Source organism: Sinohyriopsis cumingii, chromosome 19 (assembly GCF_028554795.1).
Source record: "Sinohyriopsis cumingii isolate HCF-2022 chromosome 19, ASM2855479v2, whole genome shotgun sequence".
Lineage (NCBI taxonomy): Eukaryota > Metazoa > Mollusca > Bivalvia > Unionida > Unionidae > Sinohyriopsis > Sinohyriopsis cumingii.
In genome coordinates this window covers 62,322,597-62,343,176 of record NC_142979.1, presented here as the reverse complement: position 1 = coordinate 62,343,176, position 20,580 = coordinate 62,322,597, and the positions used below count along the sequence as shown (strand labels likewise).

At 37.5% G+C, this 20,580-nt stretch overlaps 1 protein-coding gene across 2 annotated transcripts in view; it reads right to left on the bottom strand.

Moving 5' to 3' along the window:
* LOC149775817 (uncharacterized) overlaps positions 1–19,726 on the bottom strand; it is a 30,613-nt gene extending 10,887 nt beyond the window's left edge. Inside the window, exons 1-2 of one of the 2 annotated variants that reach the window (XM_089943436.1) lie at positions 19,596–19,726; positions 16,654–16,681 (exon numbers count right to left, since the gene is read on the bottom strand). The gene's annotated coding sequence lies outside the window, so the exon portion shown is untranslated. Of the gene's footprint in view, positions 1–16,653; positions 16,682–19,323; positions 19,555–19,595 lie in introns of those variants that run through there. The other variant, XM_089943437.1, reaches the window with a different exon arrangement.
* Between the last annotated feature and the right edge of the window lie 854 nt (positions 19,727–20,580).

Sequence of the window (20,580 nt, the reverse complement as noted above, 5' to 3'; positions counted from 1 at the left end):
CATTAGATAAAACAAGAAGCAACATTAATATTGTATTATGTTTGTGCTGTATTTGATTGTGTGTATTGTACAGAGGGAACATACAAGCGTCTAACTGGGGAACAAATTCATAGTATTGGAGGAGGTACCTTCCTCTATAACGCTTTGTCATTAATTTATTTTTAATTCTGAAAAAGAACGCAAAATTTACCCTGATGTTCATAATCAAGTAATATCGGAACTCACTATTGGAACTGTGATTTTATTGTAGTCTTGTTGCTATAATCACGTTAGATTTGACGAATATAACTTTGAAAAAAGTGAAAAGGATACAAAGAAACATTAAGTCCGATTACATGCAATCCTTAATGTATACACAATAGAACAATCAATAAACAATTATATTTAGAACTGGTAAAAATGTATGAAAGTAACAATGTATGAGGGGGCCAGAACACACACACACACACACACACACACACACACACACACACACATATATATATATATATATATATATATATATATATATATATATATATATATATATATAATTATATGCACTTGTGTGTAGCAGAAACACTCGCATGATGACCAAATAATTAATTCTCATCTATCTACACAGTCATTCCGGACTTCTATGAAAGAAATCAATGTATATAGGATTAATTATAGAGAATTATAAATATACACCAAGTTTTCCTGCTACACAGGAATGCATATAGCACCGATTCAGTGGCATCGTTTCTTGGTGACGCGTGCTTAGCCGTGATGGAATATGGACTGGTGTGTGAAGGCAAGGCAATGGATGCTGTTTTCCCGCGGACATGGGTTCGAATCTTCGTAGAGTACGATTAAAAATTCTCTAACCTGTATGATGGTATTATTTGTGTTAAAATATTAATTCTGCCCACTATTATTAAGCATTCTTCTATAGAATCCAGGGGATAGCACTTTCTGTTCTGTTTGGTGAATATTTATAATTCTCTATAATGAATCCTATATAGTTATTTTCTTTCATAGGAATCCGCAATGACTGTGTACTTTCACCTGCTCTACAACGATACTGTTCACAATTAGTAGAGTATCCGTTCTGACATTGACTTTGTAGATACGCCGCAGATTTATAGGTAATAAGATATATTCGATGAAGGGAAGGAATAGAGAAAACAAGGCACTTTGGAAAAAATGTAGATTTACTTAAAACTTGTACCTAATAAACCATTGATTAGTCTTATTCCACTTAAATTTTCGTGAGTATTAACTCGACTGTTTTTATTGTTACTCTTTTTGTTTCTCTTTTAATTTTGCCTGTCGTCATTAGTGTTATTGTACTTGTGTTAGTATAAAATACTTAATTTCTAAAACAATTTGAAAAATGACTTCTATGGATGTCACGGAATTGTATAAATCCCTTTATGTATTAAATAAATGTACTCGGGTTTCGTTTTTTTGTGTACAACGATACCCGAGGGTGATTTACGTATATTGTATACTATTTCGAAACAGTGAGTTCGGTTCATCCTATGCTGCACGTGCGAAGTGCTTTCGATGAAGAAAAAAAAAAAACCGAACACTTCCAGCGCACAGACGATGTAATGCTGCATCATCTGTGTATAAATGTCTCACCATAAGACTAAATCTTCACAATACGGAACGTCTTGTCAGTGAACGGTCCACTTGAAGTGCATGACCAGGAATGAATATGGACTATGATTCAGACAATAAATACAAGGGGAAATACAAATATTCGGCTTACTCATTTATACTAATTACTAGAGTTAAACTCTGCTACCAAATGATTTCACCAGATTTGCTACCAATTGCCAGACTAGAATAACTTTAAGTAAGCGACCTTAATTTGAACTCGTGCGTCATAAAATTTCCGTATGCCTCTTTTGCACCAAACAATTACATTTACTTTCTTCTCTTTTACATTAAACTGCTTCTACAAAACTCAGATCTTGCATACTTAAAAAACAACTCCAAAACTTGATTTATACCAGCCAGTCCGTACAAAATACTAGGGTTAACATACAAAACAATATAGCACATATCGCAAACACCGGACAACACTGATCCCTGGCACGGATCACTTCTGTAAACAAAAGTGTTAAGACCAGCCAAGGTCCAAGAGTATCTAAACACTACTTAGGGAGGTGTACAAACCCTAGAACAAAATTTAATAAACTCCAGATTTATTAAAACCGATACAATAAACGAATATTGGGGAAAACCATAGCACATAAAAACCTTTTAACTTTAGACACTGTGGGTCTACTCTATGATGCAAGTCTGAGAGGGACCACACCAATAAATTGAAGACTTGATGACCCGTGATGATTATGGACTATGATTCAGACAATGGATACCAGGGGAAAAAAATATTTAAAACGGAATATTACAAGAGAAAATCCCCTGGTTTTCGCCGAGACGGATAGCCTCTATTACAATCATGTAGGAGGAATGCTGTCGACGTGGAATGAAGGGGGATTACATTTTATATAATATATTACAATACTGAAACGGAATAAGAACAATGGATCAAGTTTCATATTCTCAATGAAATATATATAATAAAGGCTTCTATATCAGGACTTTATACAAGTCGAGGCATAAAACTCGAGACCACGGTAGCAATACAATAGAATGTATAGCAAAGCATACAACATGGAAGGAAAAAGGATATTAATGAATGAACATTCCACAAGAACAGATAGTCTACATCAGGAATAAATGAATGAAGAGACATGTTTAACATCTTTCTTAACTATTCTCTATATTCTACTGTAACTTTTCTAAACTATTTGCAAACATACAAACACCACACAAAATGTTATGCTTTTATGCATTTACATTCATTAGACTCTTTTCAGATTTATCAAATGATTTCAACAGAAAGTAACTTGGCAGTTTGTAACTTGATTCCTGAACTTACACTTGTCTTACTCATTTGTTACAGTTGCTCTAGATTTACCGAATGATTTGACCAGATTTGCTGTCAATTGCCATAACTCGAATTTTCTGAACTAATATATACAAATACTTAATCAGCTATATTGACAATATATCCGCAGCACGTGAAATAGAATGCCCAGTGCTCATTAGCTCGATGATGTATAGCGTTTGCGCTGCAAATGCTTTAACTAAGCGACCCTAATTTGAATTCGTGCGCTAAACAATTCCAGTGCTTCTTGTGCATTACATTCATTAATTAGACTTGTTTCAGATCTACCTAATGCTTTCAACAGAAAGTAACTTGGTGATTGTATAGATTCCAGAGCTTTTATTCGGCTTACTCATTTATACTAATTACTAGAGTTAAACTATAATGTTACCAAATGATTTCACCAGAGTTGCTACCAATTGTCAGACTAGAATAACTTATAACTAAACGATCATAATTTGAACTCATGCGTCAAAAAAATTTCCGTATTCCCCTTTAAACCAACCAATTACATTTACTTACTTCTCTGTTACTTAACATTAAACTGCTTCTACAAAACTTACTCTTGCATAATTAAATAACAATTCCAAAAATTTGATTTATACCAGCCCGTCCGTACAAAATACAAGGGTTAACATATAGAACGATATAGCACAAAACACATCGCAAACACCGGACAACACTAATCCCTGGCACGGATCACGTCTGTAAACAAAAGTGTTAAGACCAGCCAAGGTCCAAGAGTATCTAAACACTACTTAGGGAAGTATACAAACCCTAGAACAAAATTTAATAAAATCCAAATTTATTAAAACTGATACAAAAAACGACATATTGGGAAAAACATAAGCACATAAAAACCTTTTAACTTTAGACACTAGAGGGTCTCCTTTATGATGCAAGTCTGAAAGGGACCACAGCAATAACATTTAAGGACTTTAATAATTTAATAGAGCATGACTTCATCAATAAAGCACTGGAATTCCATGGTTTCGCCATAAATATCATCAATTAGATGAAAGCCATGTACATCTAAAATAACAATAAATGGTGCAGTAACAGAGGAATTTATGATACATAAATCAGTAAGAAAGGCTTGCCCCCTGTCAATGATAATCTATATCATAGAAATATAATCTTTAAATATTAACATTGACAAAAACATTAATATTCTTAGAATTAAAATACCTAATTTGAAATTTGAATTTAAAATTATGCGACATGAAGACGACTGCACAAACTACACCAGAGACGAATTCCCTTTTAGGCATTTACAATATGAATTCACACAATTTGGAAAAGCCTCTGGGTCAGCAATTAATCATGATAAGACAGAATTATTACTGATAGGTAACTGGAGAGGTAATCACCCTGTGCTACCTCCTAACTTAATTAAAAAGCTTGTAAGAGCATTAGGCATATTATATGGGAGGAACTCGACTAATCTCAACTACCCTGAACATCTGTTCAAGGTAGAAGAGCAGGTTGAAATTTGGTCACACACAACACATCTAATGGAGCATATTCAGGTTGCTAAAACCTACATGTATAGTCAACTCATCTATATGATAAATACAGTGCACCTAACTGAAGCAATACTGAAGGTCATAGTGAGGAGGATTATAGACTTTATATGGAATATAATAAAATGCATTATTTAAATAAAAATATATATAGGCCAAAAGAGAAAGGAGGGTTAAACGTACCAAACGTAAGTATTAACCCAAAAGGTAAATATTTTAAATACAATAAAACATATAATTAGTTCACTCATAGTCCCTTGGGAAGATATATATATATATATATATATATATATATATATATATATATATATATATATATATATATATATATATATGCCGATTTAACGATTCTATTTTTAAAAAAATAATATACTTACAAAGTTATTGGAACCACCGAGATGTGGTAAAAGAACAAGTGATTGAATAAATACGTACAGTGACAATAGTGAAATTCAGATTGGTGATAAAAACATATATAGCATACTAAATGATAAAATATTCAAAGAGAAACACGAGATAAAGCTATGGCAATCAAAGTTAAACTGAGGGAATATATGGAATAAATAGGCAGGTATAGGATCGACCTCCATACAATGTAGGATGTTCCCATACCTGCATGACAGATGGGTGACTGGAGAGGTGGCCTCCAACAAGCATCTAATAAGAACCAACCACCCTGCAGACTGTGTAACAATCATACAAGTTAAAAAATAATCATTATTTTAAGATGTATCCAAACTTCTGCAGACAGGTATATAATCACGATTAAGATTAGAGATAAATACGGCGAAGTGGATTCTAAACAATTACTATATACAAATGACATCATAGATAAGAAAATATACTCTGAACTGGCACACTTTATTAACGAAATTATAAAATCATTTATAAATGATACGTAGACCTTAAATTTAAAAGATTTTTATATATTTTTAAATATGATATATAAACAGAAACAAACACGACGCGATAGATATAAACTCTCCTATATAATGTATCCTAACGAAGCTTCTCTGCATAGGTTTTGTAACTGTAATTTTGTAACTATATTCTTATATGCAGATTATATACTTTTAAAACATATTCAGAATAAAGGAAAACAATAAATTCATTTTATATGATATACAAACACAAACAGACAAGATGCGAAAGGTTTATCCTAAACGAGCTTCGCTGCATAGTTTATGCAATTGTATTTTTGATAGTCTCTATCAACATAAATACTGAATTTAATACTATTAAATAACATACTAATAAAAACACTAAATACCTCGTAGAAACTAATACAAGTAATAACATCGATAGGTACAAAAAGAACAAAAACAGTGGGACTGATTAAGGAGCATATGCTGGTACGATGCCTAAGCTATGTGGCTCACGCGAAGTAGCACGGATCATATCAGGATCTCACCAAAGGTAAGGTCCAATTATAGAACATTACGAAAACACAAAAACGGGGGTAAATATACAATCTACTAAAACTGTCACGGAATGGTGTAAATGTTGTTCGTTAGATACATGTACTCGGATTTCGTTTTTTTTCTCTGTACAACGATACCCGAGGGTGATTATATATATGGTCTGTTGTATTTCGAAATCGTGAGTACGATTCGTCCTATGTCACACGTGCAAGGTGCTTTCGATACGGCAAAACGAAAATTCTAAAGGTATAAATACGTAACTGCATGTAAAGGGTCTTTACAATACTAATGGTTTTGTCAGCAAGCGGCCTGCTTAAAGAATTCGCACAACTCCAGCTGTAGGGGTAGGTAATTTTTCGGTTTTAAGTGATAACTAGTGTATTACCATATTTACCTTTGCATGTTTGTTATATAGTTTTCTTTATACAGCATAATGCGTGCATTTCTTTTATTCTTGTTACGACGTAGTACAGGATTTATACTGGTAATGTAAAGCTACATTTTTTTTAAAAAGAATTCTTTACTATTGTCTTATCGAGCAGGGTTAGGTTTACCATTGAACCTCTGTTTTTGTAATTGCCATAATAATATAATCTTTATAACTTACCATGTATAACGTCCTTACGTTATGTCTGTATCAAGTTTAGTACACTGTATCGGGTATATTTTCAGCTGTTTTTGAGGGTAGGAATATCCGGGGTGTCCGGTGTTGTCTGAGGGTAGGAATATCCGGGGTGTCCGGTGTTGTCCGAGTGTAGAAACATCCGTTTGTCCGGAGCGTTTAAGGTGCCGGAGTGTCTAATGTCTAGCGTCCGGAGTGTCTAATGTCAAGAGTGACTAAGGTGACCCAGCTGTAGAGCCGTCAAAGGACCAGGGTGTCCGGAGGGTCTAATGTTCCGAGTGATCATAGTATTCCGAGGGTACGGAGTCAATAGCAGTTGTGAAATTGATTCGTAGGAGCTGTGGAGCGGATATGGTGCACGGGTAACGGAGTGTATCTCCATACATGTATTTTATTAGCTATAGGCTAATTTTGGGTTAGTAAGACCCAGTGTATCATTCAGGACTGGAAGGATAGATGGTATATCCGTTCTTGTGTTAAGTGACATAATTTCGCTACCTGAGCGAATACATTTTTTTACTATCTGAGTGAACTATATTCATCTTTCCATTATTGAATCATTTGTGAAACATTTATCCTGTGTTTTAGTGTTACTGAACTAATTTGTAGTTTTTTTCCATCTTTGAAACTGTGCGGTTTTATGTTAAATAGATCCAATATTTGGATTATAAATACGCACACATCTTCATAATCTACTGCTCATATAAATCACCACATTAAACCATATATATGTGTCGTCAAAACGTGTTCTGTTGTCAATCCGAAATATCCCACCCGGTTATCTTGTTACAAAAACTACGAAGTATAAAATGCACAACATACAGGCACTCAGCAATAAAAATATTTTCTTGTTTCTTTCTCCTCTTGAATATTTTATTCTCAAATTTATACTTTCCTCTTCTATTCTACATACATCATTTTCACATTAAATAAGGGCTCAAAGCGTGGGAATGAAAGTATCGGCCGCTGTCACGAAAGTGTGCGAACAAAAGAACTGCGTCACATACCACCGCCACATCCTTATACCGGACCTCCCTAGCTGAAATTAATTTTTTTCTTATATAGGAATCCTCATAACTAAAGACAACTGTAAACATAAATGTGATTATACAGCCAGTCCTTACAAAAACAAAAACAAACGGGTAGCATACAGTACATATAGCATACGCATATAGCATACACTGGACAACATAGATCCCTGGCAAGGATCACTAAGGTAATTAAAGCTCCGAAACCAGCCAGGATTAAGGAGCTATATAAACACTAGTGAAGGACGGTGTACAAAATCCTAATCCAAATTAATAGATCTGTCAAAATTCTATTTCACTATACACGCACTACATATACTATATGGGGCCAATAAAACACATAAAATCATTAAAATTTCGGCACTAAGTGGTCCCCTCTGTGATGGAGTCTGAGAGGGATCACATCAATAAATTTAACGACGTGAACATCTTCAGCTGTAGAGGTATGTGAGTCATTTATTAATTTATTGTGTATAAGTTATAACTATTGTACTACCACCTTTATTTTTATGTATTGTTTATGTAGCTTCGGCTTACGTAGCATAATGCAAGTATTTTCCATTCTTGTTTGTGACTTAGCAAGAGATTTATATTAGCAATATAAAGTTGCTATTTTATGAAATGTTTAGTACCGTAGGATTCTTATCAGGGACGAGTAGGTTACTTCTAAACCTGGTTATTGTTTTATGCTGTTGCTGGGTTTAACGCTATTTTCAGCGCAAGATAGGCTATACACGGCGGCCAGTATTAATGGTGGAGGAAAAACCCCGGAAAGAACCACGTACCCACGAGAAGCTACTGACAAGCTTTCTCACACACCCACACAGGCCGAACCCGATACTTGAACCCACCCAGATAGAGGTGAGATGGCAGTGATCCGTAACGGAGAGCGCTTTAGACCACTCGGCGACTAGGGGCTCCGGTTATTGTTTTTTAATGATTGTGCCGATAATGTAATCTGTATAGCATACCGTATATAACGTCATTACATTTTATCGTATATGTCCGTGTCATGCATAGTACACGGTGTTAGATGTATTTGCAGCTGTTCAGAGTCGACATGGTACCAGCTGTAGAGCTAATCGTAGAAGTTGACCATAGCAGCTGTAAAGTTGAGCCGTAGAGCTGAGTGAACAGTGTTACTGGTCGAGTGGCAGGTGACCGGGCGTTGCTGACCGTTAGGTGGGCGCTGATTGCGTGATTGACCAAGGAATTGAATGATGGTCGGTGACTAACTGGAATACTGACTGCTTTATTGACCAGTGTTAAAGGTAGCCAAGTGTGCTTGTGACGGAGTATGTAACTCCATACATGTAATCATTTAGCCGTGGGCTAATTTTGGGGCTTGTAATACCCAGTGTTTGGGATTGTAAAGATATTTTTTATGATATGTCTCTTTGTTTTCATTATTTTACTATTTGAGTAAAACACCTCATTTTTTCACTATTTGAGTGAATTCATTTTTACTATTTGAGTAAAACACATCATTGTTTTCGTCGTGTGAAAATAGTGAATCATTCACCATTGTCCTTGTACTGTGTAAGGTCATTTATTTGTATTTTCATTTGTTGCATTATTAGGTTCGTGCGGATTGTGTTAATTGTTCCAATATCTGGGTCGCATACACGCTCGTATTAATCATAATTCTTCTCATTCAAGTCATTCATCATTAGACACTGTATTTGTATCACCATCAAACTTGTTCTGTTGTAAATCCGATATCCAACTCGGTTATCTTGTTACAATGTATATCGTTATCTCTTTAGCATTATTGGGTTTAAATTAAGAAAATGCTCGACAAAACATTGACTAATTTATCAACCATTTGTGAAGCCATCTCCATGAAAGAATTGAAATGAAACGGTGATGATAATATCCGATGTTCATAATTTCTGCATAGTTATCAAGTTGTTTACCTCGATCACTACCACACGCATTATTCAATGATACTTATTCATTTTCTGATTGATTTATTACTTGTTTTGCTGTTCAGACTTTACAGTTGGAAAAGCTACTAATTTTATGTTAAACAATTTCCTACTATTTATTTTAATAACATTTTTCCTTGTTTTGGAATGAGCTTTGTTGTATGTTCGTCGTATAATTGTGCTTTTAGATCAGATCTTTAGATCTTGATCGTCTACACAAAGAATACTTTACTTTAATGGATTTAAGAAATCTGTTGTGTTTTACAGTTCAACTGGTTTGAGACTAGACTGAATATAGTGTATTAGTTCTTTTCAATCTTATTCACCCGTCTGTCATAATGTAACGCCATGTGCCATGCTATTTATATTTATACACAGGGCCGACAACGGGGGGTGGGGGGTGGAGGGGGGTCATCCAGGAATACATCCGAATAAAATTTTTTAATTTATAATAGAAACATTTTGTTTGAACAATACAATGAGAGGCCCGGGGTATTCTTACCCCAGTGCCCGTGATCGTTCTCTACGGCACTGTTTATACAGTTACTATCAATATTACTTACCCATAATATAACGTCAGCTGTCATGCAACTCCTGCGACGCCGTTGGTGCCAAGCTGTATCGGCATTCGTCGTTCCCTTGGGCCCACCAGCTGCGTGGAGAGCGGGGATCTGCCGCATGGACAACAGCTGATCCTCCATATCACCCTGCCCAGGCTTCATAGCTCCACTGGAAAGGACACCCCAGCGTCGTCGTACAGCGTCGGCACAACACGAGAAGTATCAGTTTACCGGTTCTAAGTCAAAGCTCGATTGGCGTAGAGCTTGGCGCCAGGGGTTACGTCTGACGGTGGGAGAGATCACCAGGTCTCACTGGACAGCTACCTCCCGCCTCAAGCTGGGCAGCCCCCAGTCAGTAAGGTGCTGCCCACCATGGCCTGTCTGCTTCACTGGGTGCGTTGAGCTTAGAGAACCATCTCGACAAGTGGGCCTCAAAACTCCGCACCAAGAAAGACTAAAAGAAGAAATAAGAAGACTCCAACTCTTCGTTTTGCGACCGGGAACATCAGGACCATGTGTCCTGGATTGACCGCTGACCTACAGCATATCGACGATGCACGGAAGACTGCCGTCATTGGCAGGGAACACTCCCGACTGAACATCGACATTGCCTGCCTCCAGGAGACCCGACTGGCTGACAGCTGCACCATCAGGGAAGCCAATTACAAGTTCTTTTGGCAGGGTTGCCCTCGAATGAACATAGGCAGCATGGTGTAGGCTTTGCCGTAAAGAACAGGCTAATCGCCTTCATTGAACCTCCATCATCAGGCACTGAGAGAATCTTTGCCCTCCGGCTGTCAACACCCTTAGGCCCGGTCAACATCTTCAGCGTGTACGCCCCAACCCTCTGTTCGACCAACGAGGAGAAAGACAATTTTTATGAGGCTCTGGATCAGGCAATATCCAGTATCCCCATCAATGAAGGCCTTTACTTACTAGGAGACTTCAGTGCTAGAGTGGGAGCTGACCATGAGGCCTGGTCCACCTGTCTCGGCTTTTACGGAAGGGGCAAGATCAACGGCAATGATCAGCGACTGCTGGAGATGTGCTGCTCCCACAGCCTATGTGTGACCAACACTTTCTTCAAATGCAAGGAGATTCACCAGGTGTCGTAGAGACAACCACGTTCACGCCAATGGCACCAGCTAGACCTCGTCATCACCAGGTGTGCAGAACTGGCCAGTGTCCTCCTCACCCACAGCTACCACAGTGCCGATTGCGACACGGACCATTCCCTCGTGGCCAGCAAGGTGCGAATATTACCCAAGAAGCTGCACCACGACAAGAAGAAGGGTCACCCACGCATCAACACCTGCTGTGCAAGGAACCCTGAGAAAAACAGCAGTTCAACAGCAAACTAAAGGAAGCCCTCACCAAAATGACACCGGATGACACCATTGACTCCAAATGGTCCCATGTCCGTGACTCTGTGTACAATTCAGCCATCACAGCATACGGGAAGAGGGATCGAAAGAATGTCGACTGGTATGAGGCAAACTGGGACGACATGGAGCCCGTGACGGAGGCAAAGAGGAAAGCCCTCCTGGCATACAAGGACGTATCTAGGCCCAGAACACTACAAGCCCTCAGGATTGCAAGGAACAACGCCCAGAAGACTGCCCGCCGTTGTGCCAACACCTACTGACTGAACCTTTGCAACAGTATACAGACAGCTGCCGACACCGGGGATGCAAGAGTAATGTATGAGGGTATCAACAAGGCGACAGGCCCCCCAGCTACAAAACCGCCCCCCTCAAGCCAAAGACGGGCGAAGTCATCACAGACCAGGGGAAACAACTGCAGCGATGGGTTGAGCACTATCTCGAGCTATATGCAACCCAAAACAATGTCATTAGAACTGCCCTGGACGCCATTCCAGACCTGCCTATCATGGAGAAGCTAGACACACAGCTCACCCTGGAAAAGCTCGGAAAAGCCATCGATTGCCTTGCCTGTGGGAAGGCTCATGGAAGCGACGGCATTCCGCCTGAAGTCCTCAAGAGCGGAAAACCAGCACTGCTCCAGCCCCTACACACACTCCTCTGCCTTTGCTGGGAACAGGGATACATCCCACAGGACATGCGTGACGTCAACTTCGTCACTTTGTACAAAAACAAAGGAGACCGTAGCGACTGCAACAGCTACCAGAGCATCTCCCTGTTCAGCATCGTCGGAAAGGCTTTCGCCCGTGTTGCCTTGTCGCGCTTGCAGATCCTAGCCTCCCGCGTCTACCCAGAGTCCCACTGTGGATTTCGAGCCGGCACGTCAACTGTAGACATGATCTTCTCACTAAGTGTGCTGCAGGGGAAGTGTCGCGAGCAGCAGATGCCCCTCTACATTGCCTTCATAGATCTGACGAAGGCGTTTGACCTGGTTAGTCTGAGTGGACTCATCAGACTCCTGCAGAAGATCGGCTGCCCCCACGTCTGCTTGCTGTCATTATGTCGTTCCACGAGAACATGCACAGCACAGTGTGCTTCAATGGTGCAACATCTGAAGCCTTCCCAGTCATTAGCGGAGTCAAACAAAGCTGTGTCCTTGCGCCGACGCTCTTTGCCATCTTCTTCTCCATGCTTCTCTAGTACGCATTCAAGGACTTCAGCGAGGGGGTGAACATCCATACCAGGGCTGACGGCAAGCTGTTCAACATCACCCGTCTCCATGCTAAGACTAAAGTCACAGAGGTACTCATCCGTGAATTGCTCTCGCCGACGATGCAGCCTTGACATCACACACGGAAGATGGACTTCAGCAGCTGGTATGCCGCCTCTCCCATGCTTGTAAGGAATTTGGACTGACCATCAGTTTGAAGAAAACGAACGTCATGGCGCAGGACGCAGACTCCCCTCCCTCTGTCACCATCGATGGGTACAACTTGGAAGTTGTCGAGAACTTCACATACCTCGGGTCTAACATCTCCAGCTCACTCTCCATTGATTCTGAGGTGAACGGCAGGATTGCCAAGGCAGCAGCAGTGATGGTCAGAGAGTCTGGAACAACCCCAACCTCACCGAGAAGACCAAACTGCGTGCCTACCAAGCCTGCGTGCTCAGCTCACTTCTCTACAGCAGCGAAACATAGACCACCTATGCAAGACACGAGAAGAAACTCAACAGCTTCTACCTGAGATGTCTGCGACGCATTCTGCACATCCAGTGGCAGGACAAAGTACCCAACACAGAGGTTCTAGAACGCGCCAACATGAACAGCATGTTCTCCATTCTCAGCGAGAGGCGCCTTCTCTGGCTTGGCCATGTCAAGAGAATGCACCCAGGCCGCATTCCCAAGGACCTGTTATATGGGGAGTTAGCAGAAGGTGCACGACCAACTGGACGACCACATCTGCGCTACATAGATGTTTGTAAGAAGGATATGAAGACGGCGAACATCAATGTCAACGACTGGATGAGCTGTACAAACAACCGTTCCAGTTGGCGTCTAACTGTCAGGCAGGGAGTTCAAAACGCAGAGGAAGAGAGAAAAATAAAACAAGCTGAAAAGAGAGCTAGAAAGAAGGATAAACAAAAGCTTACTTTGGAGCTACGCCATCGTCTCCCGTAGATGGACGGATGTTAAGGATGTCGTGTAATGTATATACCTATATTCAACTGCACCGAGACGAATTAGGACGTACTGACGCGCATACTTTGGTAAACAAAGTCGCTGAATCGATTGAATCGATACACGTTTCATAATTTATATTCATCTTTCGCTCCAAAATTAGTCCTTGAATATAAGTTTCAATTATTTCGAAATCCCTTTTCCTTGTTTCGATATTACGTTGTATACAATTCAATTGCACGCCCTATCTCGTGTAAAGAAACTCTTCTTCCATTTTGCCGTAGATAAAGACTTATTATTATCTGAATCCAAATACCTGGATGACCTGAATGGCGCAAGTATGAGGCCCTTTAATGGGAGTAGCATGCACTAAGATAAGTCAATTGTTGTATTGTTCATATGACGTGGCATGGCTCTATATCTTTCAGTATTTATGAGCTAGCTGGGATTGCAATTTGTTATCTCAAGTCAAAGGGGAAAGGGTGCTGATAGTGGTGTTATGGTGTAAGAGTTTGCATAGACAGAGTTTGACTTAAAGTATACTTTATGCTTATTGGCAATCGAAAGTAGTCTCCAAAATCTACCGATGTTTAAAGAATTTCATGTCATTTACGTGATCTTTCATATCCAATCACACTGCAGAACGTTCAGCCGGTTGAATTAAAATATGACGGCAAACTAGCGTCTGCTCCGGACGAGATAACTTGACGGTTTGCTAAATATTTTTCTACAAATGTATTTTTAGATCATGAACACACGGACTGGTTCTGTACCGAAGGACCTATCATTTGAGCGACATTTAGTTGTGAAGAAATATTCTGTTATAAAACAGCTAAAAGCTCTGTGCAATGATGGTATTCAAATGAACATTTACATTACTGCGGAAATAATCATTACATAATTAATCAGGATACTTTTAAACATAGTAATAGACAAGTGTTATAGTTCTTGCAGTTGAAAAGTAGGGTTATTTGTGCCCATATTTAAACGCAGAGGAAATCTTTAACTGATTTTGACAATTCTAGCTCTATTTCCCCGTTGATTGTATTATGCAAGCTACCTGAAATGTGTTTATTCGATATATTGACGAGATGGTATTATAGTACCATATATAGCGTCCCTAATACCAAACAACAGAGGGTTTCCAAATGGATTGAGTAGTATAACAACATCCTTCAATCTACAAGAAGTTATTTTTGTTCCACTTTAGAACTGAGATCAAGAGTGTTAGCTGCTCTCAAACGGCATTTTACACTGATGATCGTCTCGGTCTCTCCCACAAACTAAGCAAAATGGGCAGGAAAAGGAAGAAGATTTTGCATGTACCAAAGAAATCGCATTAAAATATACAGAAGCAATGATCTAATAAACGAATCAATGCCGAACCTTTAAGTGTTTTATCAACATTTGTATACTGTATACATTAATAACCCTCTACAAGAATTTCAGTAGTCACAGCTGCTACTTGTGTCCACTCAATTTGTAAATTCAGCACTAGCCAATGCTATAACCCTGCTTGCAAACACACCAATACATGTACATAATATATGTAACAGATAATATCTGAAATTGAACTTCATCTTCAACGATAATAAACGCTCTTTAGTAGTTTTCTTTTACCAAGATAGACAAACAGCATGGAAGAAGTTTAAGTGGAAAATAGGCAATCATACTATGCTTATTTTAAACGATATGTTGGAGTCCCTGTTAGCTACAATATAAAATGCTTGACAAAAGTTGACAATTCTTATAATAAAGGCAGAATATCATTTTATTCTCTATTACGGATTGCGGCAAATGAAGTTAGAGTCCATCCTCTTGTCTACGGCAGTTTGAATAAAACATTTGTGATACCATAAGCCCTTTTAAGCTGTGATGACTTTCTGCATAATTGGACCAAACGTCTACAAGGATTTCCTCAAACCATATGGTCAGGAATGAGCGAAGGTTTAATCGGGTTGAACCGAATTTATCAGAAATCGATGAAAGGAAACTAAACGGTTTTGGGCAACATATGCAATCTTCCAGAAAATGTAACATTTAAAAGAATATTGCAGAAGACAAAGGGTTTATTTCCGATATATATATATATATATATATATATATATATATATATATATATATATATATATATATATATATATATATATATATATAATTTTCCTCAAATATAAAATCTATACATTTATTGAAAGTTTTGTTAGAGACAAAATATCTCCAGGAGAAATACAACGGAAAAAAAGTATATGCCATGCTACCCATATGTATGAAAACCTGCGCCTTAATACTGGCATATGCTGCAAAGGATTCAAAATTGTTCATACTTTTATAAAACCTTGAAATTTCTAACTTCTTCTGTCAAGCATACTCTCTCTTAAAATAGGGGAATTATTGGACTGTATACTCTCAATATGTCCTTCTAACTTCATCTATATATTCTCCACGTATTCCTCAATCTATCAGTCAATCGATTAATAGACTGAATTGAGAAACACATATGCATCAGCATATCAATTTTGATTTCAACTATGAAGCAGCAACCTATTGGTACTCTTAAGTAGTTCCATGAATAGGTCTCAGGGGCCAAAGACTGACCTGCGGCAAACGACACTTCAGTATGTCTATCCATGATCATCAATTATGTAAATGAGTATATGGTGAGGATTTAGATCAGGAAGGATACATTATCCAGGGCTACGTTTGCTCGGGTAAGGGTGGTATCTCATTTACCTATTGCATATATACACAGCTGTTGGGTGGGAGCCTCAATAGGTTCTATTATAAGACCTCAAGGCTAAGTCCATGCAGGTAGGAATGGATGGACTGATAGATGGACCAACTGACTAAGATTGAAAGTAAATGGCTCCGATTCTCATTGATAATGGCTGTGAAGTGGGGATTTCAATCATGTGTTCCCGTAGAAAACCTGATTATGTTCTGTTCTGTTGAAATCTTGAAACTAAACCGAACAGACAAGCACATATAACAAATGGTTGAACATAAAAGAATCCATTTATATTGTCAGTGTTAGGGACATGTATCATTCATATAATATCACATGAATATATATAATTTTAAACCCACCTTGCGCTCCAGTTCTTTACACAAAGCCCTGAAAATACATGAAAATATGTATATTACAATAAAAGCATTTGTTATTGTTGGTTAATTAGTTACGAGTTTCTGACGTTAATTCGGAGTTACTCAGCATACTATTTATGAGGCCAGTGTCAATTTCAGAAGGCATGTTTGAACATGAAACTAAACTTCCTCGTCTATAGTTTGCTTTAGCATGCACACAATAACATTTGTTAAAATGTTATTCAGGGTCAGACATTTGTAAAGCACATGAATTGGACTCGAGAATAAAATTACCCATGTAGGTGAGTCTCAAGAATAACTGTAATTATTGTACCATAGAGCAAGTTCGAGTTTAGCAAGAAACCTTGCACCCCAGCATATTGATATGTAATGTATTTACTTATCAAGCTTATGGTAAGATAATTTTGTGCCCTTGTAAACGCTTTATGACAGAAAAAAAGTCGGACTGATGTAGGGTCGGCTAGAATATGGTTGACTTTGAGGAAGGGTGCTTGCACGAACCGAATGGTTTTTATTTTGTTTCGCTTTAATTCTAAGCTGCAAATTACTGTTATGTATAGCTCAGATCGATTAATATACTGTTGAGTGCACACAATTCGAACCTAATAAAAACTATTGTTTGAGATTGAGTGAAATTTGCTGTGTACATTTTGCTTGTAAAGCCATTGTTATGTCCACAATTGTTAGGAATCTATATGGAAATCAAATTAATAGAGCGTATTTATACTAGTTCATTTTAAAAATGCAATTAAAGGGTCTTTGTTTATACTGAAGAAAAAACGTAACAATTATATTTTAATCTTCTTATATATCGGATTCAGTACTTTCTGTATTTGGCGAAACTTGTTAGTGTGCTTTTAAAGATGTTTGTTAAGCGAAAATATTTAATTCGTTATTTGCTTAAACTGAATATATTATAATGTTCTTTACTGAACGTTTGGACTGTGGTGGGTAAGAGCTAATTGTGACATTAAAAATATTCACAGTGGTGGCACATTAAACTATTCTGATCAACTTTATAAAAGCACACAAATCAGGAGGAACGAATATGGGATTATGACCTCCGGTTATGGCCATGTGGTGATGGGACGTACATATGGGGTGATATCGATAAATCTGTTCAGGAGTGTTTTTATTCCAAAGTTTTAAATTTGTGTTTGAGTGAAATATTTTCAAACATGTGTTTTAATAATTTATTTGCTTTCTGGTATACTAATATGTAGCCCACATTGATTTGGTTTCTACCTTATAGTTATTTAACTGTAGAAGTTGGTAACGCTATTGATTCTGGCACTTCGCATCTCTCTGTCCAGTGTTTACGTCAGGTACTTTTCTAATATCAGTGTAAGACGCAGCCTTCCAAACGTATTGAATAATTGTTAGACACGTATATCTTACGAATTGTGAGTACCAAAGTTGTCTTCTACCGCTGTATTGTGAAGTACTCTTGTGACATTCCACTTCAAATAAGAGATTGTACAATCCTATCATAAATAAATTCGACATAACATTGCTTGGTGTATATTTTGTGAGAAGGAGGCAAAATGTAAGAATCCTATTTGAAAACTAAACCAGTTTTAAAAATAAGAAAAACTAATTATATGATAATGAAAATAATACTTTAGAATTTTCTTGGATATTATTACTCGATCCAGATACGGGTATCTTCACTCTCAGTTCATATCTGGTCGGCGTAAAACAATGTAAAAGTAATAATCTTAATATCAACTGTATACACCAAACTGTCTCTCTATACCTTGGTACTGTTCATTCAATATCTCACTCATTTTATTTTCTCTTGTTTTGTTTGTTCTTTGCTTCTTCTTATATGCATGTTCATAAAGCTCTCTTGTCTACATATTTGAACATAAACATAGACAATATACAATTTTAGATCTTCCTTTAAATTCTTCTGCTTTTTATATAACCATTTGCAAATTAAGCACTTGATTTAGCTATATTATACAAGAGTAATGGGTGTTAGGTGCCATTTCCAAAACTGAAATGAAACAGCAGATCCGAGCTGATGGGGTGGTGGGGTGGGTATCAAACTTTAAACCCTTGGATTTGAAGCTATGTATGCTAGCAACTGAGCTAGCACGGTCCAAGCATAACATATAAGAGTCAGCAAAGACATACTCATATACCTAAAGACGTAATATATCTTACGAAAACAGAACCAAGTATTCGATGACAAAAAGTCAAGTAAGATTATATATAAAATGAATCACAATCATCATCGTATATTTCATGGACATCGCAAGTAAATCAATACCTTTTATCAGGAAAATGTTACATTTTTATCAATAAATCTTTCATCCCAGAGACTGGATATTGAGAAATAAATTTGTACCCATTAATCATTATGTACTTATTTATGGGTGGCGTGATCAGACTCGTTGTGCCCATGTTGGGTTTACGAATACTCTGTAGCTAAATATCAAAAGGCTAAATTTGTTCAAATTATTGAAAAGACAATTTAAACTCAGCAGACTATACTTCGCATTATTTAACATTCTCTCTTAAACACCATGGCAGCGTTGTGAGCTGCTAATTTAAGAGATATAGGTGAATACTTAACAGAGATATTTTATATCCGATAAGACAGCTACAATGTGAATGGCCACATCAAAATAAGGAAGACATATTTACCTGGTGAAGAAAGTTTATCCCAGCTTGCTCTTTTGGGGGTTATTTTAATACTTTATACATTTCCATCACTGAATATAACTTGATTTTAAGTGCGACACAGCCCCAAAAGAAGGGCAATGCATATATTACTGAAACGTCCGTTTGAAGTTTATGACCAGATACAGAGCTTACGTCAGACGTATGTTATTCGTCAAATCCTTGACACTTACAAAGTCTAATGCATATGAATGCGAATATGTTCTTCAAAGATATATTTTGATGACATTACTTACCACGAATATTATGATAAACATGTTAAAATCCAAAGCGAAACGATCACGTAGTTACCAGAACTTAATAAATTCTATGTACATGATATTGATCAAACAACCTATGTTACCTGTTTTCAAACAGGTTGTTTGGCAATGTGCCAGGTCACATGATATGGTAACTTTATCGTGGTATACACATGTCTTATACATTGTGACTAGCAATCGTGTTGAGGCCAATGAAGGGATTTACTTACCGTATTCATATTTTGTCCATCATTATCCGTGCTGTATGTATTAACGTATCAAAAATCACGTTTCTTTAGAACGGTGGTTAAACATGGATTTTTGTGCACGAAATAATCTAGTCAAATTAGTTAATTTAATTATATTTTTGAGCACTGTTTATAGTTTGAATATTATCATTAAGATATGTTATAACCTATATCGCAAACACAGCGTTATAGTGAGTAAAAGTATGCCTGAGATACAAAAGATTGATCGTGTAATATAAATAGTCGAAGCAATTAAATTTTATATTTTATGCGATCGAAGCATACCAATTAAAGTGCAAACATTGTGCAAAGAGTTGTAAAGAAAATCGTATTTACGAAGGCAGATGTCAACCAAACGTATAGATCAAATGGACGGTATGGTTCTCTGCAACAAAAATTATATATATATATATTGCAGAAAACTCGGCAAATATTTGTCCAAGTATATCAGCAAGTAGAATGCGTGGAAGGCCGAGCAGCAGAGAGGGTGAACAGACCATAGAATTCCGACAAAACAAATAAAACAAACAAATAAATCATCTCGTAGAAAGGTCAAGATTTTACAAATGAACTTTCCTTGAGATGTTTATTTTTGCAATGACCGATTGTACTAATAAAACCTCAGTTCGAAATAGTATCTGAAAAAATAAAGTACTCTACGTGTTTATTTATTTCTTGTTTATTTTTTGACGACCAACGTTGGTAGGTACCCTCTCTGCTGCTCCCCCTGTTAC